The sequence below is a fragment of the Callorhinus ursinus genome, unplaced genomic scaffold (assembly GCF_003265705.2).
Source record: "Callorhinus ursinus isolate GAN/ISIS: 27379988/994484 unplaced genomic scaffold, GSC_fseal_2.0 scaffold25, whole genome shotgun sequence".
NCBI lineage: Eukaryota > Metazoa > Chordata > Mammalia > Carnivora > Otariidae > Callorhinus > Callorhinus ursinus.
In genome coordinates this window covers 33,758,312-33,785,716 of record NW_027397087.1, presented here as the reverse complement: position 1 = coordinate 33,785,716, position 27,405 = coordinate 33,758,312, and the positions used below count along the sequence as shown (strand labels likewise).

Here is a 27,405-nt window from a genome sequence, read left to right as displayed (position 1 = left end):
TTGCAAAAACTTTCTCCCCTTCTGTGGGCTGCCTTTTTTACTCTGTTGATACTGTCCTTCTGGTACACAGAATTTAATTTTCATGAGGTCCACTCTGTTTATTTTTTTTTGTTGCCTGTGCCTTCAGTGTCATAGTCAAGAAATCACTACCAAATCCAATGTCATGAAGCTTCTCTGTCCTGTTTTCTTTTGAGAATTTCATAGTTTTAGGTCTTACGTGTAGCTCTTCGATCCATCTTAGAGTTAACTTTTACATATGGTGTTAGGTAAGGGCCAGAACTTCATTCTTTTGCACACGGATATCCAGTTTTTTCAGCACTTTTTGTTTAAAAAGACTATCCTTTCCCCCATTGAATGGTTTTGTCACTCTTGTCAAAATCATCTAACCATATACGCAAGGGTTTATTTCTGGGCTGTCTACTCTATTGGTCTGTCTTTATGCAAATAATGCACTATTTTGATTACTGAAGTAAGCTTTGAAATTAGGAAGTGTGTGTTTTCCAGTTTTGTTCCTTTTTTTTTTTTAAAGACTGTCTTGGCTATGTGGGGTCCCTGGAGATTCCATATGAATTTTAGAATGAGTTTTTCTGTTTCTGCAAAAAACACATTGAAATTTTGATAGGGATTGCACAGAATCTGTAGATTACTTTAGGTAGTGCTGATATTTTAACAATACTAACTCTTTCAATCCACAAACATGGGATGTGTTTCCATTTACTTATGTCTTTTTTAATCTGGAAGTTCATAATTTAAGCCAACTGGGCCTTCCACCTGACATACTACTTTTGTAGGGAAAGTTTAGTGTGCCAACAGGACACCAAAACAATGCATTTTCTAAAATGCAGCAACCACAAACTAGACAGAAAGAATAATACAAGGAACGTTTCTTTAAATAATTTTAAGAAGTGAAGTACAGATGTTGACTGGTAGCAGATCAACCACCTTTCCATACTACTGGAAAGAAAGAAACTCTGTTTGCATAAAAATACTAAATTAATGAAGTAAAAAAGGAAAACCCTTAATAATTCCTACAGTACCAGTTATGACAATGAGCTAGTGAACAGATAAGTATTTTACTTATTACTATGTATATAATTTAGCCTAAGATCTGACACTGAGGAAAATATAAAATGTTTACATGATTCATTCCCTCAAATGACTTACAACCTCAGAGACAAGATCTGAATGTAAGGGAAACTACTGAAGAAAAAAATTTATATTGAAAAGGTGTTAAAATAAATGCAATCGTTGAATTTGCAAATCAAAAAGTAATGTGGCAGGTTGGTAGGTAAAGGAAAGGTGCTTATAAGAGATACATGGAGGAACATATACTAAAGCAGAACATAGATGATATACTTGCAGCTATGGATTTCCATATCTATTGTGCAAAGTACTTTTATTTTCATTTTCTTCATTTAATTCCGCCAGCAATCCAATGAAATGGGCAGGAAAGTGAGTGCTATTTTACAAAAGAGAAAACTGAGGCTCAGCAATATTAAGTAGGTTGTCAAAATTGATAAGGTGAAGCCAAGCACAGAATCTAGGTCTTTTGATTCAAGCTCTATTTTACCAGTGATTTCCAAACCCAGCATATCAGTCTCTGGGCTGGGAATAGATGTTTCAAGATCCTCAGGTGATTCTGAGGATTAATTAGGTTTGGGCACCAGTATACTATACCAGCAGTTTGTAAGTTTTATTGGGCATCAGAATTACCTAGAAGGCTTGTTCAAACACAGATTGCTAGGTCCCACTTCCATGGTTTCTGATTCACTGAATCTGGGTGAGCCCAATAATGTGGCTGTCTAACCAGTTTTAGGTGAGAAATCTATGCTGCCAGACCACACTCTCAGAATCACTGTAATATACCAAATGCATTAAGTTTATTTAACTAGTAGATACTTTTTGCAAATGATAAAATAGGTGTGCTGCCCAAACTCAGAACCATTTTAGGCAATTGTGAAGATTAAGATTATTAGCACACTGATTTTCGCAGAATTAATCCATACTCCAGTGAGAATGACTTCAGTTAATGTCCTTCCTTTCTAAAACGGACAAAGCAGTGATTCAAGAGCTCGCTAAACCTGAAGCAAAAAGTCATACTTGGAAAAATGTTTCAACTTCTGGCTTTTGCTTGTATACTGAAGAATTTCTGTCAGCTCCAGTATGTTTTGAAGTTAATTCTTCCAGAAGGGTAGCTGTTGTCTATACTTTGAAGCTCTGAGAACTGAAAAGGTGTGTTGCTTCTTGGCTGCTAACTTGGCTGGATAAAGAACCTGGGACATAAACTGTCACAGAACTCTCGATTGTCTCCTGATGTTTAATTATAAGAACAATCCAAGGCTAGGAGTCTGCCATACATCCCGCGTGAATGAATAACTTCTGTATATTTGTTTTCCTCTTTGCCTGGATGCCTGATCATTATTGTTATTATTTTTAACAAGGGAAAGTACAAAGTTTCACCAGGACAGGTTTAGTTGTTAGTTTCTCTTTATTAAATTCTCTTGGTATTTGGCAACAGGCTTGTTTGAATTACAGACTCAAGGTCATCCTTTAGCTCAGGAAAATGTTTTTTCTATAGTGTGTTTAATAACTGCTCCTGTTCAATTTGTTTTGGTCTCTTGCAGAATATCAATTATCTATCTATTAGATCTCTTACTCTATCTTACTCTATCTTATGTCTATCACCTATTCTTCATGTTTTCTTTGTCCATCTCATTTCCCCTTTTCCTCTGCATTCTGGGAGAGCTTCTCAACCTTGTTTAACATTATCACCGAGTCAATTTTCTCAAGTTTCTACTCTATTTTTTCCAGCACACAATTTAATTTGGATACTGCATATTTAGTTACTATTCTATGGCTTCTTATTTGGATACTGCATTTTAGTTTCTAACCTGTTGTTTCTTATTTTATCCAATACCCTTTTAATTTATGCCTCCCCATTAGCCAACCCCCCTTTCATCTCAGTCTACTGTCTTGTGACTCATTTTCCAGGTCTTACTCCAAAGACTCCAGGTTTTCTTCTTTTTTAGTCTGCAAACATAAAAAATGCTTTCTAAAATGTCTTTGTTATTGAAGTAATCTTTAATACCAAGGGTATGCTTTTGCCCTGTATTGAGTGCTATGTTCTTCTTTTCTAGTGTTTGTAGGGTCTTATCTCAGATTACATTCCCAGGTATTTCCTGTAAACCAGCAGTGAGACCAACAGCTTGCTAAAAGTAGGGATTGATTTTTCAGCAAGAATACTTCATGGTAGAGGTGTGAACCTTCATCAGGAAGCATATAATGTCTGACAGTCTTTCTTTTTGTTATGTTAGGATTAATCTGTATGTTCATGTGCTGTCACCTTGATCCAGCATTATAAAGTTCCCCATTAGCAGCCGTCTAATAGTTTTAGCAATGACGACTGTTTCATTAGGGGTTGCAAAATGGTGATATTCTACCAGCCCTTAATATATTAGCTGACATACTTTTGTAAAGAAAATCTAGCCCTTCTCTATCAATGATCTGGTAATCCTGAGGTATACTGTCTGCACAGGTATATGGTCTGTAGTCAGAATTAACACCTGAATCTTTCCTTTTACTTACCAGTTCAAAACAATGAATTGGCTCCCTCATAACCTCCAAAAATAAATGAGTTTTTTAAAGTAATATATGAATGAACTCATGAATATTAAATATATTTAATGTGCTTCAATCCATACAGTTACAACTTTTTAAAAATATTTATTTGAGAAAGAGAAAGTGAAAGAGCACGAGTGGAGGGGGAAAGGCAGAGGGCGAGGGAGAAGCAGACTCCCCGCTGAGCACAGAGCTGACTCCATTGGACTGGGGGGAGATAGGGGGGGGGGCTTGATCCCAGGACCCTGAAATCATGACCCAAGACGAAGGCAGATGCTTAACTGACTGAATCACCCAAGCGCCCTGAAGTTACAACTTTTTGATGCTCAGATTATCCCATCTTTATTTAGTCAGTGCAAATCTTTTCAAGTTGGCCCCTAAATCCTTGTGACACAACCCAAGTAGCTTCTGATAGCTTTCTTGCTTTCTTGTATTATAAGATATACCAGGTTCATCATGTATACTTCTTGCCAAAGACATAGCCCTTCTTCAAAGACTTCTAGTTCTATAGTGGGAATACCTATATTATTTCTGATAGAAATTTCTGGACATTTCTGTATTTCAGGATATGAACACCTCCCCTTTTCCATGTTTTAGTGTTAGTATACTATGTTATTAAGATATATTTAGTCATTTCAAAAGTAAGTAGATGTGGGGTTAGAGGGAATCAGATGCCTGCATCCAAACTATCTGACTGTTAGGATTAGGTTCTGCTGCTAGCAACAGACGCCAGAAATAAATCCTTGTATGCTCCAGCCATTGTTATTTTTCACTCATGTAAAAGAAACTCAGGAGTAGGTGATCCAGAACTAATATGCAGCTACATCATCAAGGACCTAGGCACTTTCTATCTTTCCACACCACACTACGGCCCAAGACAGTGACTTAAATCTCAGCCATCATGGCTGCGTTATAGCCCAGAAAGAAGAGGAAAGGCAGAAGGGCAAAAAGAGTGTATCTCTTGTCGAATGTCTCACCCACTTATAGGAAATACTCCATAAATACTAAATTGGAAATGCCTTTATTCAGTCACAGTGTTTCTGGTTGCATACACTTTCAGTCTAATCCATTGGCTTGTGTAACCTACATGGCAACCTAGTCTTCCCACAGTCTACAGCTTGTGCTAAAGATTATCAGCAATCACTGATGGGTAGGTCAACCCTGCCACCTCATCTATCCTCAAACCTTCATGAGACATACTTAGCCTTAAAAAACAAACCAACAAACACCAAACTAGGTTTGAATGATAAAGGAAGTTGTTTGTTTTTGAAGGGGTAGGGGGCAAGCTTACAGGGAAAGGAAACATTTAAAGAGTAGTTTTACTATATGCCAGGTGCTGTATATTTGATCTCAGTTACTGAGATCAAACCCTAAGAAGGAGTTGTTATCACCAGCGTATAGTTGAAGAAACTGAGTAGTTTTTAACTCTGCTGAAGGAAAAATTATTAGCAAGCACAGAGTGGGATTTAAACCTAGATTTACCTGGTTTCAAAGTGTTAAGTTCTTCATATCATACCACAATAGCATATTATCTGGCTCCAAATCACTATTTACTCTCTGACCAACTAGATTAAGAGCAGAATGATTTGCCCTTGATTTGTGCAGACATCTTGAACTACTGGCACTGTGCAGCAGCTTCTGAAACTAAAATTCATTTCTGAAAAGAGGTTCTAAATGTGTTCAGCTTAATTCTCCGTAACACTGAAGGCAATAATGTAAAGAACTAGGACAGGAATGTTTTTTAAGGAGCAAAGAGCAGCTTTTGTATACAGAAAAGCTGAACAGTTAGAGTGTAGCTAAAATGTTCTTTGAAGTATTGTATAATATTTAACTAAAAAAACTCTGCTTCTTCTGAGCAATGTGTCAAACTAAGCATATGTTATGTAAATAAATCAGTTCAGAAAGGAGTCCCAGGCTTCTCCAGCTGTGTAGCAGCCTTTCTCCCCTCATTAGGAAAGCAAGAGAGAGAGAAAACCTAATGATGTGGTTACTCCTCACCGTTCATGCATAGGGGGATTTTACAGCACAGATTGGTAGAACTACCCTCAGAAGTTCTACAGAATAGCTGCCGATAATAACTTTTTATCAAGTTTGGGGCAATCCTGCAAAACAGGAATGACAGAAGGGGAAATGTTCATCAAGTTGCTTGCTTATAGCAATTTTTTTTTACATTTTTTAAAATTTTATTATGTTATGTTAATCACCATACATGACATCATTAGTTTCTGATGCGGTGTTCCATGATTCATTGTTTGCGTATAACACCCAGTGCTCCATGCAGTATGTGCCCTCCTTAGTGCCCATCACCGGGCTACCCCATCCCCCCACCCCCCTCTTATAGCAATTTTTAAACAATCATAAAGTATAGAGTCTTGGCCATGTAGAAACTATGTGGAAGAAACCAGATGTGGGTATTGGCCCCAAATGGTTTTTAAATATAACTAATTATTGGGATAACTGTTAACAGAGATGTAGTAAAGGGCAGTTTTAAGCTACTTTACAAGCAATGCAGAATGTATCACATTGGAAAAAATGAGGGAATGTGCTAACAGGAATCATGTGAGAACAATCTGCTAGGTTATTGGACTAGACTGAATTCTATTTGCTAGCTGAGTTAGTGTTTTTCTAATATTTATAATAAAAAGAAACATCTGATATACTAGCCTTCTTACATTATATGATCTTTTGCAATTAAAAAGAAATTGTGGGGATGCCTGGGTGGCTCAGTCAGTTAAGCGCCTGCCTTCAGCTCAGGACATGATCCCAGAGTACTAGGATCGAGTCCCGCATCGGGCTCCTTGCTCGGCAGGAGTCTGCTTCTCCCTCAGCCTGCAGTTCCCCCTGCTTGTGCTCTCCTCTCTTCCTCTCTCTGACAAATAAATAAAATCTTAAAAAAAAAAAAAATTCTGGCAAAAGAAAAAGAAATTGTGGGCGGGGCAGTGCCTGGGTGGCACAGTCGGTTAGGCATCCGACTCTTGGGTTTCAGCTCAGGTCATGATCTCAGGGCTGTGAGACAGAACCCCACAATGGGCCCCACACTCAGTGGGGATTCTGCTTAAAATTCTCTCTCCCTCTCTTTCTGCCTCCCCCCACCCTCTCTCTCAAATAAATAATCTTAAAAAGAAAAAAGATGTAAGACTAGCACCCACATTTTAGATTTCTCTAAATAAACAGTTAACAGAATTGAGGGGCAGGAGACAGGGAAAGAGGGACCTTTATAAGAAGAGAAGGAGAGTAAGAGACTAGCGGTTCTGAGTCTTTATTAATATAATCCCACTTAACTCTCACAACTACAAAACTGGGTATTATCTTAATTTTCCAGATAAGGAAACTGGTATGGAGTCAATTGTTGAAGCACCCACCTACTTACTGGCTCTGCTACCACTACCAGCTACTTTTGTGAATCGCAGCTTCCTCCTCAGTGCAATAGGACTAGTACTAATCTACCACATAGGTACCTCTTAGGGTGTCTTGAGGACTGAATGAGCTAAAGTTTATATCTAAAAAATGTGTAAACCTTAGCTCCATCTTACTTCTTGCAGAGTGGTTATTAATTTGTTCAAAGTCACAATTTATCCAAAGTCTAATAAGAGATACAGCTGGAAACTACAACCAGATTAAAGGACTAGAAATCAATTTTCTCTTAGCTCAGTGTTTGCCATTTTACTACATTTTCACTGTACTTCACCTCATATCATTTATCTTTATACTACTTTGGCATGCTAAATTAAAAAAAAATATGTTCCAAATATCAAAGTACCCTTCCAAATTGTGAAAACAGTCAACAACTTTCTTTATTCCCTAATTTCTAATAGAGGGCTCAGAGCCCCCCAATGAAGTATCCCATATTTTACATTATCTAAACCTAAGTAATCTATGAACTAGTCATCCAAGAGAATGTCAAAGGTCACAAGATAATCTCGTACTAACCCAGAAATTTTAAAACCAAACAGGTTATGAACATGAATGTTTATAGCATTTATTCATAATAATCTAAAACTCGAAACAACCCAAATGTCCATCAACTGGTGACTGGATGAACAGTGGTTCACCCATTTAATGGAATACAACTCAGCAATAAACCAATACTTGGTATCTGCAACCACATGGATGAGTCTTAAAACATTTTGCTAAGTGAAAGAGGCCAGACACAAAAGCTTACTTAATATATGATTCCATTTACATGACATTCTGGAAAAAAGCAAAATTATGGGGATAAAAATTAGATCAGTAGTGGAAAGAAGGGATTGATGGGCATGAGGGACTTTGGCAGGTAATGGAAATGTTCTAGATTTTGATTGTTGTGGTGCAGGTTACATGGCTACATACATCTGTCAAAACTCATCTAACTGTACACTTAAAAAGGGGTACATTTTGGGGCACCTGGATGGCTCAGTCGGTTGAGTGTCTCTTGATTTCGGCTCAGGTCATGATCTCAGGGTCGTGAGAGCGAGCCCCACAATGGGCTCCACACAGAGCGCAAGAGTCTGCTTGAGATTCTCCTTCTCCCTTTCCCCTCCCCCTGCTCTCTCTCTCTCTCTAAAATAAATAAATAGGGGCACCTGGGTGGCTCAGTCAGTTAAGCATCTGCCTTCAGCTCAGGTCATGATCCTGGGGTCCTGGGATCGAGGCCCACATCAGGGTCCCTACTCAGCGGGGTCTCCCTCTGCTTGTGCACTGTCTGTCAAATAAATAAAATCTTTAATTAAAAAAATAATTAAACTAAATTAAAAATTAAGTGGTGCATTTTATTGCATGTAAATTACACCTCAATAAATCTGATTTTTAAAACTTGCAACCTGTAAAATTAGGCAAGAATAAATGCATTTCCATAGTTTTTTTGAGTAATAAATGCTATGAATATACAGAAGTAACTTATAAAATAGGCCATTAAAAGAAGGAGATGGTGTCTTTTGGGAAAAAAATGAGCTTTTGAGTCTGACATACCTAAATTTCAATAGTGGTAATCTGGACAATCTTGGACAAGTTAGGTAATCTCAATTTTCTCATATGTAAAAAGCTGACACAATACCTTCTACTTTATAAAGTAGTTGTAAGATTAAATGAATACTTAATTTGGTTCCCACCACATAGCAAGCAAAGGAAAATGTCTATGGATAAAGTGATACCTCTTTTTAAAGTCAATAAAGAAAGAGTAAGCTTCACTTAGCTATACCAGTTCATTTAATCAACATATATTTGTTAAACATCTATTATATGGTAAGCTACCATTTTCCCAAATAAGCATCTGAAAAAAGAGATAAGTACAATTTTCTCCCCCTGAAAAGAACACCTTCCTCTAAGCTTCTATCACTTTTATTATCTCATAAAAGTTGGTAAGAACAGCAATCAAGAAACAAATACAATCTGCCTCTCACAGAATGATATATTATTAGTAAGGAAAATACATTTTATCAGCAATAAATGTGAATTAAGTAAGACTTAGGCTAAGATTTCCCAAATGTACAATTTATAAGCAAATATGAAGGTTACCAAATTGAATTAACTTTAGCACTGTAGGAACTTTCATTTAACTCCTACTTAAGACCTCACTGCATGCTGAGCAAAGGGTATGGAGATTTTCTGTTGGTTTTTAAATTTGAGATGAATGTAAATTACCACAAAGAAATCCATTTACCTAAATAAGGCAGCTGAAGTAGAAATGAAATTTATCCAAAATAGTATTTCTTAATGTACAAAAACACATTTCTAAACATTTTCTAAGGGTTGAAACTAACTTTTCACTGACATTTATATAAAGTCTCAGATCTTGGCACTGGGACTATTAATAAAGGTGAAACCTGAATTACAAATATTTGACAAAGAAAGTGGTATCTTCTGGAATTTTTCCCCCAAATCCTTTTCTCCACATATGTGTGTTTATCGTGTATATTTTGTATATATGTACATACATTTTTTCTTCTGGCAACAAAGCCTATTCTATATCGCACACATTGCTTCACGTTTTTAAAAAATTACTCCTTCAGAACAGACTGTATAGTATTATCCCAGGGGCGCCTGGGTGGCTCAGTTGGTTAATTAAGAGTCTGCCTTCAGCTCAGGTCATGGTCCCAGGGTCCTGGGATCAAGTCCCGCGTCAGGCTCCCTGCTCAGCCAGAAGTCCGCTCCTCCCTCTGCCCCTCCCCCTACTCGTGCTCTCTCGCTCTCTCTCTCTCTCTCCCTCTCTGGTAAAAATAAATAAAATCTTTTTTTAAAAAATAAATAAAATATTATCCCATATCTCATGAGCTTTAGGTTTCTAAGTGTGGCAAATACTGATTCAAGAATAAGAAATGAAGATGATACACTAATCTTCCCTTTGCTCTTAAGCCAACGAAGCAGATATGGCCTCCAAACAATCCAGTATGAATCTGGATTATAAACCAAACTTCTCCTATCATGTCCTATGATGCACATTTGTAATAAGAAAAGAGATCATTCTTTTTTGTTAGTGCTAAACTCCCACCTCTAGGAAGCAGAGTGAATTTAAAAAGCTTAATATTATACACTGAATTTGAAGACATGACTCCAATGATTTTCACCCCCTTACTATTCACTGCTGGAGTAGGAAATGGGAAAGGTGTTCAAGTATATTATTGACGTCTATTTCTTGACTGAAAATTAAATTCTTCTAGCAGTTTCTTGGTATCAATTCACAGTCTGAATGCAGGAATGAAACAAGGGGACTTTATTTCATAAGCTAAAAACAAAGTCAATGAAACTTTTATTCTTATTTTCCACTTTAGTCACAAGAAGTGGCTAAGGAGGTTACAGGAATTTGGTGGCTTCAAGACTTTTGGGAGTCATATGGAGTCTTTTACATGTCTTTCATATACTCTTAGAAGTGACAGAGCTCCTTAAAGTTAAATACGGCCTACCTGAACATACTTTTCTGTAAGGAACTCCTACAGAGGAGTCATAAAATTCTAAGCCAGTATACCTTCCTGCAGTCTTTCCAGGAAAATGAGAAATTACCCTAAAATGCCCAAATATGGATATTCTACAATCTTTTTTTTTTAAAAAGATTTATTTATTTATGTGGGAGAGAGCATGGGAGCAGGAGGAGGGGCAGAGGGAGAGATGCAGACTCTCCACTAAGTGCAGAGCTGGGCGCACGGCTTGATCCCAGGACTCTGAGATCATGACCTAAGCCCAAGCCAAGTCAGACATTCAACTGACTGAGCCACTCAGGCGCACCTACAATCTTTAATAATGTCAAATAAGTTATTTCTTTATATTAGAGAATTATTTCTCACTTGGATATTGTCTCATTCCTGTCTGCTGCTCCTCTCCAAACAGCATATCCTCCACTAAAACAGAAACACTCTCAATTAGTTTATGATTTTAAACTAAAGCTTCTAATTCTCCAAGGATGAATTTTTTTTTAAGATTTTATTTATTTATTTGAGAAAGAGCAAGTGAGAAAGCAAGCACAAATGGGGGGAGGGGCAGAGGGAGAGGAAGAAGCAGACTCCTCGCTGAGCAGGGAGCCCGATGCGGGGCTTGATCCCAGGACCCCGGGATCATGACCTGAGTCGAAGGCAGACGCTTAACTGACTGAGCCACCCAGGCGCCCCTCCAAGGATGAATTTCTTATACATTCTTGCTGAGGCATTTATATAAAAAAAATAAACTCCTTGAAGGGAGAAACCATGTGTGAATGGATTTTTTTCCCGCCTAAAGTGCCTAAGACAATACTGGGTTTGTTTTCTTTCCATATGATAGTCTAATTATTCCTGAAATACATTTGAATAAATTCCTATGAATATAACCACCTCAAATTCTATTTTGTTATACTAAACACTTTTTGTTCCCTGGAAGGAGTAGCCAGTTTGGCATGTATGAAGAATCCCCAAGCTCTGCAAGAATGAAACACATTTAAAAGGCAACCATTAAAAAAAAAAAAAGTATTTGAATTATTTAAGACAACTGGCATAATAAGATAAAAGTACAACTAAGCAATTTCTACTTTCACAGCAAATAAACCTAAGAGGAAGGAAGGGAAATGGGCACAAGTTTTTACACACCCACCCACACACACACACACACACACACACGCTTCATGGAGTCACACCAATCCCACTGTACCAAGTGACAAATCAAAATCTTTACCTGGAAAAACATTTTGTAATATAACACAATATTATGTATCTCATCAAAGGTGCTACTGCCTAGAAATATCACTGATTATTTAGAACATAATATTACACCTGGATCAGTGACTATTAGAAAAGCATTAATGACTGTTCAACCATACTCTACTCTCCTACCAGATTGACACTAGTGGTTTGACATACCAACATTGTAGATACATACAGGAAGTTGCTCTCTAGCTTAAATAATTAGAATTATGTTTTTTATGCAAATAAAAGGAACTATGATCACTCAGACAATAGCCTATTTTATTCCATCCAAAGGTTTATATGAAAAGCAGAAACACATATATATCCTAAATGGGAAAAACTCATAGGAATATATAAAGATATTGAAAAGGTCTTTCAAGAGCTAAAGAACAATAAGTAATAACAAAAATGAAATGGGGGCATTTGCTGCGTGTTTCAAGGGCGCAATGAATAGTCCACCAAGTCATCTAAAACATGATTTTTTCGGAACGATTGGAAAATGCTAGGTAGCAAAAACAAAATCCCTGTCTGCTTGGAAAAATTTGGTAAAATTTATTTTGTCCTCAAAAATCTAAAGTATAATAAAATCTGTCTCACCATCCACTTATCCACATCCAAACAGAGCACCAGGAGAAAAACTGATTTTTGTCAGAACTGCAAGTGGATTTAAAATCTCGACCATTTGTTTTCTTTTTCAAAAATTTACTTTCACTGTCTCTGAATTATCTATATCAAGTACTCCATCTGAAATACAGGCCTTTTTACTTTAGAAGGGAGCCATGAGCCACAAAACGCAGACAGCCTCTAGAAACTAGAAATGCGAGTAATGCAAGTAATAGATACTTCCTAGAGCCTCAAGAGGAACACAGTTCTGCCAATACCTTGATTTTAGCCCAGTGAAATCCACTTTGGACTTCCAACTTCCAGAACTGTAAGATAATAAATTTGTGTTTTTTTAAGCCACTACATGGTAGTTAGTTATAACAGCAAAGAAAACTAATACATCTAGTAATCAGTAAGTCCCAGTAAAAATAATTGTTTTTACTGATCCTTGGTTGGGGATACTTACATAGAATCTACACCTTAATAGTACTTTGATAATCAGGTTTGGTAGGCATAATCTTTTGGCTAATAAGAAAGCAAATGTCAAATAAAAGAAAACATTAAAACTAAGAAACAGTGATAAATCATGCCTCTCATAGCAGACTATAGCTCAAACATATTACTGAATGTTGAAATTTGCAACTTAATTGTGCATTTGTCTACTTTTAGTTGTACTGCTTTTCCTTCATCTATTTTAAAGTTCTATTACTGGATGCCTACAGATCTAGGACTGTTACAGCCAGCCTCTTGATGAACTGACCCCTTTTACATTACGAAATAATGTTCTTATTTCCTCGTTCTGAAATCTATGTTATTCAATATTAATATAGGAACTCCAGCTTTCTTGTGATTACTGTCTACACAGTATATCTTTTCTCATCTGCTTACTTTTAATTTGCATCTTTGTATTCAAAGTGGGTTCCTTGTAGACCGTATGTAATTAAGCCTTACTTTAAAAACATCTAATCAGACAATCTCTTTTAACTGGAGCATACAGACCATTTACATTCAATGTGATCACTGATATGGCTGGATTTAAATTAAATCTCTGTCTTCCTATTTCTCTATTTGTCTTATCTTTCTTTTGTTCTCTTTTTCTCTTTTTCCTGCCATCTTCTGGTGAGTATTTTTTATGATTCCATTTTAGCTCTATGACTTTTAGCTATACTTTTTTTTTAACTTATATTATAAACACAATATATTGTTATTCTTGTTTTAAACAATTACCTTGTTTTTCTAGACTTTTCTATCCATACACATATTTACCATTTCCTATATTCTAAATTTCTTTTTGTGGATGCAAGTTTTCATCTGATATCATTTTCTTTCTGCCTGAAGAACCACTCTTAACATTTCTTATAGTGTAAGCCTGCTGGTAAAATTCTCTCAGCTTTATCTTTTATTTTGCCTTCATTTTTGGAACATCCTTTTTACCAGGTACAAAGTTCCAGGTTGAGTTTTTGATTGTTTTTCTTCTTCTAGTACTTTAAGGATGTCATTTCTGGCATGCACAGTTTCTGATAAATCTGTAGTGATTTTTATATATTTGTTCATCTGCATATTTTCCTCTGGCTGCTTTTAAGATTTCTTTCAAGACTTTTGTCACCGGTTTCAATAACTTAATTACTGTACCTTGCTCTTCTAAGAGCTTGGAAATTTGTAAACTATAATCTGTGGATTTACAGTTTTCATCAAACTTGGTAAATATTTGCCTATTTCCTGAAATATTTTTTTCTGTCTCCCTGTCTCCTTCTGAAACTTGTTATACTTGTGTTAAATTGCTTGATGTATCTTTTTCCAACTATTTTTTTCTGTTGGTATTTCATGTTAGATAGTTGCTATTGCTATGTCTTCAGTTGTTTTTTTTTTTTTAAGATTTTTATTTATTTAAGAGAGAGAGAGAGAGAGAGAGAGACAGTGAGAGAGGGAACACAAGCAGGGGGAGTGGGAGAGAGAGAAGCAGGCTTCCTGCTGAGCAGGGAGCCTGATGTGGGGATCGATCCCAAGACCCTGGGATCACGACCTGAGCCGAAGGCAGACACTTAACGACTAAGCCACCCAGGCGCCCTTATGTCTTCAGGTTTTAACTAATCTTTTTCTCCTGCAATGTCTAATCTGTTAATCTCATCTGCTGTATTTTCCATTTCAGAAATTTTATTTTTCGTCTCTGGAAGTTCTATTTGGGTCACCCTTTTTAAAAATAACTCCTACATCTTGCATTGGCATGTTCGTTTTCCTCTACTCTACTGAACATGAGTATAGTTATAATCGCTGCTTTAATGTCCTTGTCAGTTAATTTGATCATATGGGTTATCTTTATCTCTTATTGGTTTGGGTTATCTTTATCTCTTATTGGTTGATTTTTGTCATGGTTATGGGTCATATTTTCTGCTTCTTTGCATGTCTGGTAGTTTTTTATAGGATGCAAGACATTAAGAATTTTACATTGTTGGGTACTGAATTTTTTCAAATTTGTTATGGATATATTTATCTTTCAGGCTTAATCTTCACTATATGGATTTTAAGGCAGAAATGGTATTTATAGTGAATCTGAATTGACAAATGAATTTGTGCAATTTATTTTATCCACAATTTTTTAAGTGTACAGTACAATGTAAGCACATCGTTGTACAGATTTCTAGAACTTTTCAATTTGCATAACTGAAACTTTATACCCATTAAACAGCAACTCCCCATTTCCCCCTAGCTCCAGCCCCTAGCAACCACTATTCTACTTTCTGCTTCTATGAGTTTGACTACTTTAGATACCTCATAGAGGTAGAACCATGCAATATTTGTCTTTCTAGGACTGGATTATTTCACTTAGCATAATATCCTTAAGGCTCATCTATGTTGCTGCATGACAGAATTCCTCCTTTTAAAGACCAAATAATATTCTATTGTACATACATACCACCATTTTCCTTATCATCCATTGACGGACACTTGGGTTGCTTCCACCTCTTGGGCTTCAATGAACACATAAATGCAAATCTCTCTTCAAGATCCTGATTTCAATTACTTTGGATAAATACCCAGGAGTGAGATTGCTGGAATATATGGTATGGATTTTTTGAATTCCTTTAAGTGTTTTTGAGCTTTGTTCTGAGAGTAGTTCAATGCCTAGGAAAGTTTGATAATTTCAAGGCTTACTAATTAAACTTTGTTATGTGGGACCAGAGTACAACAGTCCTCCCTCATCTGTGGGAGATACTTTCCAAGACCCACAGTGGAAGCCTGAAATTACAGATAGTACCGAGACCTCTATGTTTTTTCCTATATATACATACCTCTCATAAAGTTTAATCTATAAATTAGGCAGATTAAGAAATTAACAACATAAACTAATAATAAAATAGGACAAGTTAAGTGAATGTAGTCTCTCTCAAAATATTTTATGCTATACTCTCACTTCTTGTGATGATGTAAGATGATAAAAAAAAATGTCTATGTGATGAGGTGAATGACATAGGCATTGTGATGTAGCATTAGGCTACTACTGACCTTCTGATGATACATCAGAAAGAGAACCATCTGCTTTTGGACCACAGTTGACAATGGGTAACTGAAACCACAGAAAAGTAAAACCACAGAAAAGGAAGGCCTACTATAGCTTTTAGTCTACAGCAATGTCCTTCTTAAGACTACCCAATGCCTTTCTTTTAGGAGGTCTTTCCACTCTGGCTAGTGTGGCTACCTTACTCCCTGTGATCTCTGAGGACTTTTCCTACTCCTTCCAGTGGCTCTTTTCCTAGTGTTGAGTAGTTATTTCACATGTATGCACAGAATGATAGCCAAAGACTTGTAAGGGCACTTTCCAAGTCCCTGGAGCTCTCCATTTCTACAGTCCTTTCCTTTCCAGTATTTTGCCCTCAAAATTTTAGCTTGTCATCTCTGAACCCCAAACTCAATCCTGTGAGACTCCTGGGCTGTTTAGGCTCCCTCTATCTGCACTGTGGCTTGGAAAACTATGGGCTTACCCCATTAGTTTCTCTTCTGTCAGAGATCATTATCCTGGAATGATTTTTACCCACTGTGTGAAAAACCACAAGTAGGAAAGAAGAAGTTGAGAAGTCAATTCTTACAATTAATAAGTTCCATTTAATTATTATGCCATTGTTTTTGCTGCAACCTAAAAAGCCTCACTGTATTTGTAGCTGACTTCACAGGGGCATGTGTTAATTACTGAACTATCACATAAAATATTATTCTACAAAGTACATTCTAAATCAAGCATGACTGAGAAGGATAATCTTCCATAGAAATGTAAATTTTTCTTTATCTCTTCTTGTCTCACAAACTGAACAGGTACATTTTTGGCTAACTCTCCAAGTATCATTTTCATTTTTTAATTAAAAATTTTAAATAAACTTTATTACAGTATAACAAACTAGTATACAGAAATTTTCACAAAGTTAATACACCTCTGTAACCAATACCCAGATCAAGAAATACAGTACAAGAGCACAAGGCTGGTTTAACATTCAGAATTCAAATTAAAAGAAAAAGAGGAAAACCACATCATGTCAACAGCTTTCATCAAATAAAAGCATTTGATAAAATTTACCCAGTCATGATTTTATTAAATGCTTATAACAATCAGTATAATAGAACTTCCTTAACCAGCTACACAGAAGATCCCATTATTTCCCTATCTTTCCCCAAGAGTAACAACTCTCCTGACTTCTAACACAATAAAGCAGTTTTGCCTGTTTTTAAACTTTATATAACCGGAATCACAATGTGTACTCCTTTGTGATTGGCTTTTTCTACTGAACATTATGTTCCAGAGGTTCATCCATGTGGCTGTGCACTACAATAGTTCATTTATTCTCACTGCTGTATGGTATTCCATTGCACAAATATACCACTATTTAGTTATCCAGTTTGCTCTTTTTAAACATTTGGATTGTTTCCATGTTTGCCTGTATGAATACTGCTCTATGAACACTCTTACACATGTGTTTGGAGAACACTTGTTAGCATTTCTGTGGGATATATGCCTAAGAGTGGAACTGTAAGGTCATGTGTGATACAAAGACAAGTAAGGAAAAAAAAAACTTTAGTGAGGAAAAAAAAAGTATTAATCAGAGTGGTTAAAGCAATTTATATTCCTAACAATTGTGGAAAATGAGTTAAAAATGCAACACATCCTCATCAACATTTGATATCATCAATCTTTTAATTCAAGCCATTCTGTAGGGCAGAGTGGTATAACATAGTAGGTCTAATCTGTATACTGCAGATGACTAATGAGATGGAGAATCCTTTAATATGTGTGTATGCTTTTTGAAGATCTTATTCTGTGAATTGACCATTTAAGTGTTTTGTCCATTTTTTCTACTGGGTTATCTGTCTTCTATTGCTGTTTAAGACTTTTTAATATATTCTGGTAGAGTTCTTTGTCAGATATACCTAATGAAAACTGCAAATTTTTTTTCCAATTACAAGTATCTTTTTCCCACTCTGTGGCCTGATATTCATTCTTAACTGTGTATTTTAGTGAACAGAATTTCTTAATTTTAATGTAGTCCAATTTATCATTTTCTCCTTTTATTGTTAATCCTTTATGTATTCTGTTTAAGAATCTTTACCAACTCCAGGGTCATGAAGATAATGTTTCCCTAGAGCCATACTAGAAGAAAATTATGAAAGAAAAAATTTCAATGGTAAAAGCAAACATATAATAAAAGTAGTAGATCAATCACTTATAAAGCAAGTATGAAGGCCAAAAGACAAAAATAGTAAAATCAACTACATCTATAATGAGTCCAGGGATACACAAAATAAAAGGATGAAAATATGACTTTTAATTCATAAAATGCTAGGAGGGGGTAAAAATGTAGTGCTTTTGGAATGTGTCTGGACTTAAGCAACCACCAATTTAAAATAGACTGCTATAAGGGTGCCTTGGTGGCTTAGTTGTTTGAGCATCCAACTCTTGGTTTCAGCTCAGGGTCGTGAGACTGAGCCCTGGGTCAGGCTCCACGCTCAGTGGGGAGTCTGCTTGAGAGCTTCTCTCTTTCCCTCTCCTTCTGCCCATTACCCTTTCTCTCTCAAAAAAATAAACAAATCTTTAAAAAAAAAAAAAAGACTGCTATATATATAAGGTGTTATATATGAACTTCATGGTAGCCACAAACCCAAAACCTATAATAGATACAAATAAAGGGAAAGGAATCCAAGCATAATATTAAAGAAAGTCATCATTTCACAAGAGAAGAGAGCAAGAGAAGAAAGGAAAAGAACTACAAAAACAACCAAAAGAGGCACTTTCTTCTAACAGACCAAAATACACCCAAAATCTAGTGTGTGGCACTGATATATGCACCAGCCTGATCATATTTGATCATATTCTGTTTTTTGTTTTGTTTTGTTCTGTTTTGGTTTGTTTTATCTTTTCTTTTTTTTTTCTTTTTTTCTTTCCCTTTCTCTTCCCCTGGTTTCAGGTCTTTTCTGATTTGTTTAGAGTATATTTGCTGGGGACTTTGTTAACCTGTTAGCATTTTGTTCTCTCATTCATCTATTCTCCTCTGGACAAAATGACAAGATGAAAAAAATCTCAGCAAAAAGAACAAGAGGTAGTACCGTCTGAAAGGGACCTACTCAATACGGACATTAGTATGATGTCGGACTTAGAGTTCATAATCATAATCTTAAAGATGCTAGCTGGGCTTGAAAAAAGCATGGAAGTTATTAGAGAAACCCTTCCTGGAGAAATAAAAGAACTAAAATCTAACCAAATCGAAATCAAAAAGGATATTAATGAAGTGCAATAAAAAATGGGGGCACTAACTGCTAGGATAAATGAGGCAGAAGAGAGAATCAGCGATACAGAAGACCAAATGATGGAAAATAAAGAAGCTGAGAAAAAGAGAGATAAACAACTACTGGATCACGAGGGCAGAATTTGAGAGATAAGCGAAAAGACGAAACAACATTAGAATAATTAGGATCCCAGAAGAAGAAGAAAGAGAGAGAGGGGCAGAAGGTATATTGGAGCAAATTATAGCAGAGAACTTCCCTAATGTGGGGAAGGAAACAGGCATCAAAATCCAGGAGGCACAGAGAACCCCTCTCAAAATCAATAAAAATAGGTCAACACCCCGACATCTAATAGTAAAACTTATGAGTCTCAGAGACAAAGAGAAAATCTTGAAAGCAGCTCGGGAGAAGAGATATGTAACCTATAATGGTAGAAACATTAGACTGGCAACAGACCTATCCACAGAGACCTGGCAGGCCAGAAAGGACTGGCATGATATCTTCAGAGCACTAAACGAGAAAAATATGCAGCCAAGAATATTATATCCAGCTAGGCTGTCATTGAAAATTGAAGGAAAGATAAAAAGCTTCCAGGACAAACAAAAACTAAAGGAATTTGCAAACACGAAACCAGCCCTCTAAGAAATATTGAAAGGGGTCCTCTAAGCAAAGAGAGAGCCTAAAAGTAGCATAGACCAGAAAGGAACACAGACAATATACAGTAACAGTCACCTTACAGGCAATACAATGGCACTAAATTCATATCTTTCAATAGTTACTCTGAATGTAAATGGGCTAAATGCCCCAATCAAAAGACACAGGCTATCAGATTGGATTAAAAAACAAGACCCATCCATATACTGTCTGCAAGAGACTCATTTTAGACCCAAAGACACCCCCAGATTGAAAGTGAGGGGGTGGAAAACCATTTACCATGCTAATGGACACCAAAAGAAAGCTGGGGTGACAATCCTTATATCAGACAAATTAGATTTTAAAACAAAGACTGTAATAAGAGATGAGGAAGGACACTATATCCTACTTAAAGGGTCTATCCAACAAGAAGATCTAACAATTGTAAATATCTATGCCCCGAACATGGGAGCAGCCAATTATCTAAGGCAATTAATAACAAAAGCGAAGAAACACATGGACAACAATACAATAATAGTGGGGGACTTTAACACACCCCTGACTGAAATGGACAGATCATCTAAGCAAAAGATCAACAAGGAAATAAAGACTTTAAATGACACACTGGACCAAATGGACTTCACAGACATATTCAGAACATTCCATCCCAAAGCAACGGAATACACATTCTTCTCTAGTGCCCATGGAACATTCTCCAGAATTGATCACATCCTAGGTCACAAATCAGGTCTCAACTGGTACCAAAAGACTGGGATTATTCCCTGCATATTTTCAGACCACAATGCTTTGAAACTAGAACTCAATCACAAGAGGAAAGTCGGAAAGAACTCAAATACATGGAGGCTAAAGAGCATCCTACTAAAGAATGAATGGGTCAACCAGGAAATTAAAGAAGAATTAAAAAATTCATGGAAACCAATGAAAATGAAAACACAACTGTTCAAAATCTTTGGGATACAGCAAAGGCAGTCCTGAGAGGAAAGTATATAGCAATACAAGCCTTTCTGAAGAAACAAGAAAGGTCTCAAATACACGACCTAACCCTACACCAAAAGGAGCTAGAGAAAAAAACAGCAAATAAAGCCTAAACCCAGCAGGAGAAGAGAAATCATAAAGATCAGAGCATAAATCAATGAAATAGAAACCAAAGAACAGTAGAACAGATCAACGAAACTAGGAGCTGGTTCTTTGAAAGAATTAACAAGAGTGATAAACCCCTGGCCAGACTGATCAAAAAGAAAAGAGAAATGACCCAAATCAACAAAATCATGAATGAAAGAGGAGAGAACACAACCAACACCAAAGACATACAAATAATTATAAGAACATATTATGAGCAACTATATGCCAGCAAATTAGATAACCTGGAAGAAATGGATGCATTCCTAGAGATGTATCAACTACCAAAATTGAACCAGCAAGAAATAGAAAACCTGAACAGACCTATAACCACAAAGGAAATTGAAGCAGTCATCAAAAATCTCCCAACATACAGAAGCCCAGGGCCAGATGGCTTCCCAGGGGAATTCTACCAAACATTTAAAGAAGAATTAATACCTATTCTCCTGAAACTGTTCCAAAAAATAGAAATAGAAGGAAAACTTCTAAACTCGTTTTATGAGGCCACTATTACCTTGATTCCAAAACCAGACAAAGACCCCATCAAAAAAGAGAATTACAGACCAATATCCTTGATGAATATGGATGCAAAAATTCTCACCAAAATACTAGCCAAGAGGATCCAACAGTACATTAAAAGGATTATTCTCCATGACCAAGTGGGATTTATCCCTGGGCTGCAAGGTTGGTTAAAACATCCGCAAATCAATTAACGTGATACAATATATTAACAAAAGAAAGAACAAGAATCATATGATCCTCTCAATACATGCAGAAAAAGCATGTGACAAAGTACAGCATCCTTTCTTGATGAAAACTCTTCAGAGTATAGGGATAGAGGGTACATACCTCAATATCATAAAAGCCATCTATGGAAAACCTACAGCGAATATCATTCTCAATGGGGAAAAACTGAGAGCTTTCCCCCTAAGGTCAGGAACGTGGCAGGGATGTCCACTATCACCACTGCTATTCAACGTAGTATTAGAAGTCCTAGGCACAGCAGGGCGCCTGGGTGGCTCAGTTGGTTAAGTGACTGCCTTCGGCTCAGGTCATGATCCTGGAGTCCTGGGATCGAGTCCCGCATCGGGCTCCCGCTCAGCGGGGAGTCTGCTTCTCCCTCTGACCCTCTTCCCTCTCGTGCTCTCTCTCTCTCATTCTCTCTCAAATATATAAAATCTTTAAAAAAAAAAAAAACTACTGAAGTACTATACGGTGACTAATTGAACATAATAATAAAAAAAAAAAAAGAAGTCCTAGCCACAGCAATCACACAACAAAAAGAAATCAAAGGCATCCAAATTGGCAAAGAGGAAGTCAAACTCACTCTTTGCAGACGATATGATACTGTATGTGGAAAACCCAAAAGACTCCACCCCAAAACTGCTAGAACTCCTACAGGAATTCAGTAAAGTGGCAGGATATAAAATCAATGCACAGAAATCAGTGGCATTCCTATACGCCAACAACAAGACAGAAGAGAGAAATGAAGGAGTCGATCCCATTCACAAGTGCACCCAAAACCATAAGATACCTAGGAATAAATCTAACCAAAGAGGCAAAGGATCTGTACTCAGAAAACTATAAAATACTCATGAAAGAAATTGAGGAAGACACAAAGAAATGGAAAAACGTTCCATGCTCATGGATTGGAAGAACAAACATTGTGAAGATGTCAATGCTACCTGGAGCAATCTACACATTCAATGCAATCCCCATCAAAATGCCATCCCCTTTTTTCAAAGACATGGAACAAATAATCCTAAAATTTGTATGGAACCAGAAGAGACCCCAGATAGCCAGAGGAATGTTGAAAAAGAAAAGCAAAGCTGACGGCATCACAATTCCGGACTTCCAGCTCTATTACAAAGCTGTTTTCATCAAGACAGTATGGTACTGGCACAAAAACAGACACATAGATCAATGGAACAGAATCGAGAGCCCAGAAATGGACCCTCAACTCTATGGTCAACTCATCTTTGACAAAGCAGGAAAGCATGTCCAATGGAATAAAGACAGTCTCTTCAACAAATGGTGTTGGGAAAATTGGACAGCCAAATGCAGAAGAATGAAACTGGACCATTTCCTTACACCACACACAAAAATAGACTTCAAATGGTTGAAAGACCTAAACGTGAGACAGGAGTCCATCAAAATCCTGAAGGAGAACACAGGCAGCAACCTCTTCGACCTCAGCCACAGCAACTTCTTCCTAGAAACATCCCCAAAGGCCAAAGGCAAGGGAAGCAAGGGCAAAAATGAACTATTGGGATTTCATCAAGATAAAAAGCTTTTGCACAACAAAAGAAACAGTCCACAAAACCAAAGACAACCGACAGAATGGGAGAAAGTATTTGCAAATGACATATCAGATAAAGGGCTAGTATCCAAAATCTATAAAGAACTTATCAAACTCAACACCCAAAGAACAAATAATCCAATCAAGAAATGGGCAGAAGACATGAACAGACATTTGTCCAAAGAAGACCAAATGGCCAACAGACACATGAAAAAGTGCTCAACATCGCTCGGCATCAGGAAAATCCAAATCAAAAGCTCAAAGAGATACCACCTCACACCAGTGAGAATGGCTAAAATTAATAAGTCAGGAAACGACAGATGTTGGCAGGGATGCGGAGAAAGGGGAACCCTCCTACACTCTTGGTGGGAATGCAAGTTGGTGCAACCACTCTGGAAAACAGTATGGAGGTTCCTCAAACAGTTGAAAACAGAGCTACCATACAATCCAGCAATTGCACTACTGGGTATTTACCACAAAGATACAAATGTAGGGATCCGAAGGGGTACCTGCACCCCAATGTTTATAGCAGCAATGTCCACAAAAGCCAAACTGTGGAAAAAGCCAAGATGTCCATCGACAGATGAATGGATAAAGAAGAAGTGGTATATATACACAATGGAATATTATGCAGCCATCAAAAGGAATGAGATCTTGCCATTTGCAATGACGTGGATGGAACTGGAGGGTGTTATGCTGAGTGAAATAAGTCAATCAAAGAAAGACATGTATCATATGACCTCACTGATATGAGGAATTCTTAATCTCAGGAAACAAACTGAGGGTTGCTGGAGCGGTGGGGGGGTGGGAGGGATGGGGTGGCTGGGTGATAGACACTGGGGAGGGTATGTGCTATGGCAAGTGCTGTGAATTGAGCAAGACTGTTGAATCACAGATCTGTACCTCTGAAACAAATAATGCAATATATATTAAGAAAAAAAAAGAAGAAGATAGCAGGAGGGGAAGAATGAAGGGGGGTAATCGGAGGGGGAGACCAACCATGAGAGACGATGGACTCTGAAAAACAAACTGAGGGTTCTAGAGGGGAGGGGGGTGGAGGGATGGGTTAGCCTGGTGATGGGTATTAAAGAGGGCATGTTTTGCATGGAGCACTGGGTGTTATGCACAAACAATGAATCATGGAACACTACATTCAAAACTAATGATGTAATGTATGGTGATTAACATAACAATAAAAAATTTAAAAAAAAACAACAAAATGGTGTTAACTACATGCCTATCAATAATTAAGTATAAAAGGACTAAACACTCCAACCAAAACACAAAGAGGACTGAATAAAAAATAAAATCTGTCTATATGCTGCCTACAAGAGACTCATTTCAGACCTAAAAACACATAAAGCCTGAAAGTGAAGGGATGGAAGGATACTCCATGCAAATGGAAAAGAAAAAAAAAAGCTGGGGGAGTAATATCTACATGAGACAAAACAGACTTTAAAACAAACACTGTAACAACAGCCAAATAAAGGCATTACTTAATGACAAACATGCAATCTTCCCAGACGGAATCAGGAAGAAACAGAAAATTTGAACAGATTACTAGTTTTAAAATTGAAACAAACAAAAGTCTAGGACCAGATGGCTTCACAGGTGAATTCTACCAAATATTTAAAGAGTAAATACCTATCCTTTTCAAACTATTTCCAAAAAAAGTGGAAGAGAAAGAAATGCTACCAAATTCAGTCTATGGGGCCAGCATCACCCTGGCACCAAAACCAAAGACACTACAAAAAAAGAAAATTATAGGTCCATATTCCTGATGAACATAGATACAAAAATCCTCAACAAAATATTACCAAACCAAATTCAACAATACATTAAAAGGATCATTCACCACCATCAAATGGGATTTATTCCAGAGATGCAACATGGTTCAATATCTACAAATCAATGTGATACACCACATTAACAAAACAAAGGACAAAACCCATATAGGTATCTCAAGTAGATGCAAAAAAAGCATCTGACAAAATTCAACACCCCTTCATGATAAAAACTCTCAACACAATAGGTATAGAGGAAAAGTACCTCAACATAATAAAGGCTATATATGACAAGCCTACAGCTAACATCATACTCAATGGTGAAAAGCTGGAAGATTTTCCTCTAAGGTCAAAAACAAGACAAGAATGCCCACTCTCACCACTTTTATTCAACATAATACTGGAAGTCCTAGCCACAGCAAGAAAAAGAAATAAAAGGCATCCAAATTGGTAAGGAAGAAGTAAAACTGTCACTACCTGCAGATGACATATTATATATAGAAAACCCCAAAGACTCCACCAAAAACCCATTAGAACTAATATATAAATTCAGAAAAGTTGCAGGATACAAAATTAATATACAGAAATTTGTTGTGTTTCTAGACATTAATAACAAAGTGGCAGAACAATCTTATTTACACTTGCATCAAAAAGAATAAAATACCTAGCAATAAATTTAACCAAGGCAGAGAAAGACCTGTACTCTGAAAACTATGACACCGATGAAAGAAACTGAAAATGCCACAAGTGGAAATATATACCATGTCCATGGGTCGGAAGAATATTGTTAAAATGTCCACTACCCAAAGTAATCTACAGATTTAATGCAATCCCTATCGAAATTCCAACAGCATTTTTCACAGAACTAGAACAAATAATCCTAAAAATTGACTAATGATGTAATGTATGGTGATTAACATAACATAATAATAAAAAAAAAATTGTTAAGAGAACCACAAAAGACCCCAAGCAGCCACAGCAATCTTGAGAAAGAAGAACAAGGCTGGAGGTATCACACACCCACATTTCAAACTATACTACAAAGCTACAGTTATCAAAAGTGTACAGTACTGGCACAAAAAGAGACACATACATCAGTGGGACAGAAGAGAGAGCCCAGAAACAAACCCATGCTTATATGGCCAATTAATCTTCAATAAAGGAGGCAAGAATACACAATGGGGAAAAGACAGACTTTTCAATAAACGGTGTTGAGAAAATTGAACAGGTACAAGCAAAAGAATGAAACTGGACCACTTTCTTACGCCATACACAAAAATAAACTCAAAATGGATTAAAGACCTAAATGTAAACCTGAAACCATAATACTCCTAAAAGAAAACAGACAACAAGCTCTTAAACATTGGTCTTATTTATATTTTTTTGGACCTGTTCTTCAGGCTAGGGCAACAAAAGCAAAAATAAACAATTGCAACCACACCAAACTAAAACACTTTTTCACAGTGATGGAAAGCATCAACAAAATGTAAAGACAATCTACTGAATGGAAGAAAATATTTGCAAATGATATTCTAATAAGGGGTTAATACCCAAAACATATAAAGAATTCATACGAATTATCAATACCAAAAAAACCCACAATTTGATTAAAAACTGAGCAGTGGGCCTGAACAGACGTGTTTCCAAAGAAGACACACAGATAGCCAGCAGACATATGAAAAGATGCTCAACACCACTAATCATCAGGGAAATGCAAATCAAAACCATACTGAGATATCACCTCACAGCTGTCAGAATAGCTAGTATAAAAAAAAAAACCCACAAAAACAAGAAATAACAAATGTTAGTGAGAAACAAATGTAGAGAAAAGAGAACCCTCAAGCACTGTTGGTGGAATTGTAAATTGGTGCAATCAGCATGGAAAACAGTATGGAGGTTTTTCAAAAAACTAAAAGTAGAAACACTATATGATACTACTTCTGAGTAATTCCCCCCTCAAAATGAAAAAGCTAATTCAAAAAGATACATGTGCTCCTATGTTCACTGCAGCATTATTTACAATAGCCAAGACAGGGAAGCAACCTAATTGTCCACTGATACATGAATGAATAAAAAAGATATGGTATACATATACAATGAAATATTACTCAGCCATAAATAAACAATGAAATCTTGCCATTGCAACAACATGGATGTACCCAGAAGGTATCATATAAAGTGAACTTTGCCAAGGAAAGAAATACTGTATGATTTCATTCATATATAGAAACTAAAAAAATAAATGAACAAACAAAACAAATGGATTCATAGATACAGAGAACAAATGGGTGGCTGCAAGAGGGGAGAAAGGTGCAAGGTGGGCAAAATAGGTGAAGGGGATTAAGAGGTACCAAGTTCTAGTTATAAAATAAGTCAGTTGACAATACTGTAAAGTACAACACGGAGAAGAGAGTCAATAATATTGTAATAATTTTGTATG

The 27,405-nt window shown here is 36.6% G+C and overlaps 1 protein-coding gene across 5 annotated transcripts in view; it reads right to left on the bottom strand.

Moving 5' to 3' along the window:
- GLCE (glucuronic acid epimerase) overlaps positions 1–27,405 on the bottom strand; it is a 115,009-nt gene that overhangs the window by 25,178 nt on the left and 62,426 nt on the right. The window contains exon 2 of one of the 5 annotated variants that reach the window (XM_073877274.1): positions 8,181–8,299. The exons of 3 other annotated variants lie outside the window; for them this stretch is intronic. The gene's annotated coding sequence lies outside the window, so the exon portion shown is untranslated. Of the gene's footprint in view, positions 1–8,180; positions 8,300–15,258; positions 15,384–27,405 lie in introns of those variants that run through there. One more of the 5 variants, XM_025884290.2, reaches the window with a different exon arrangement.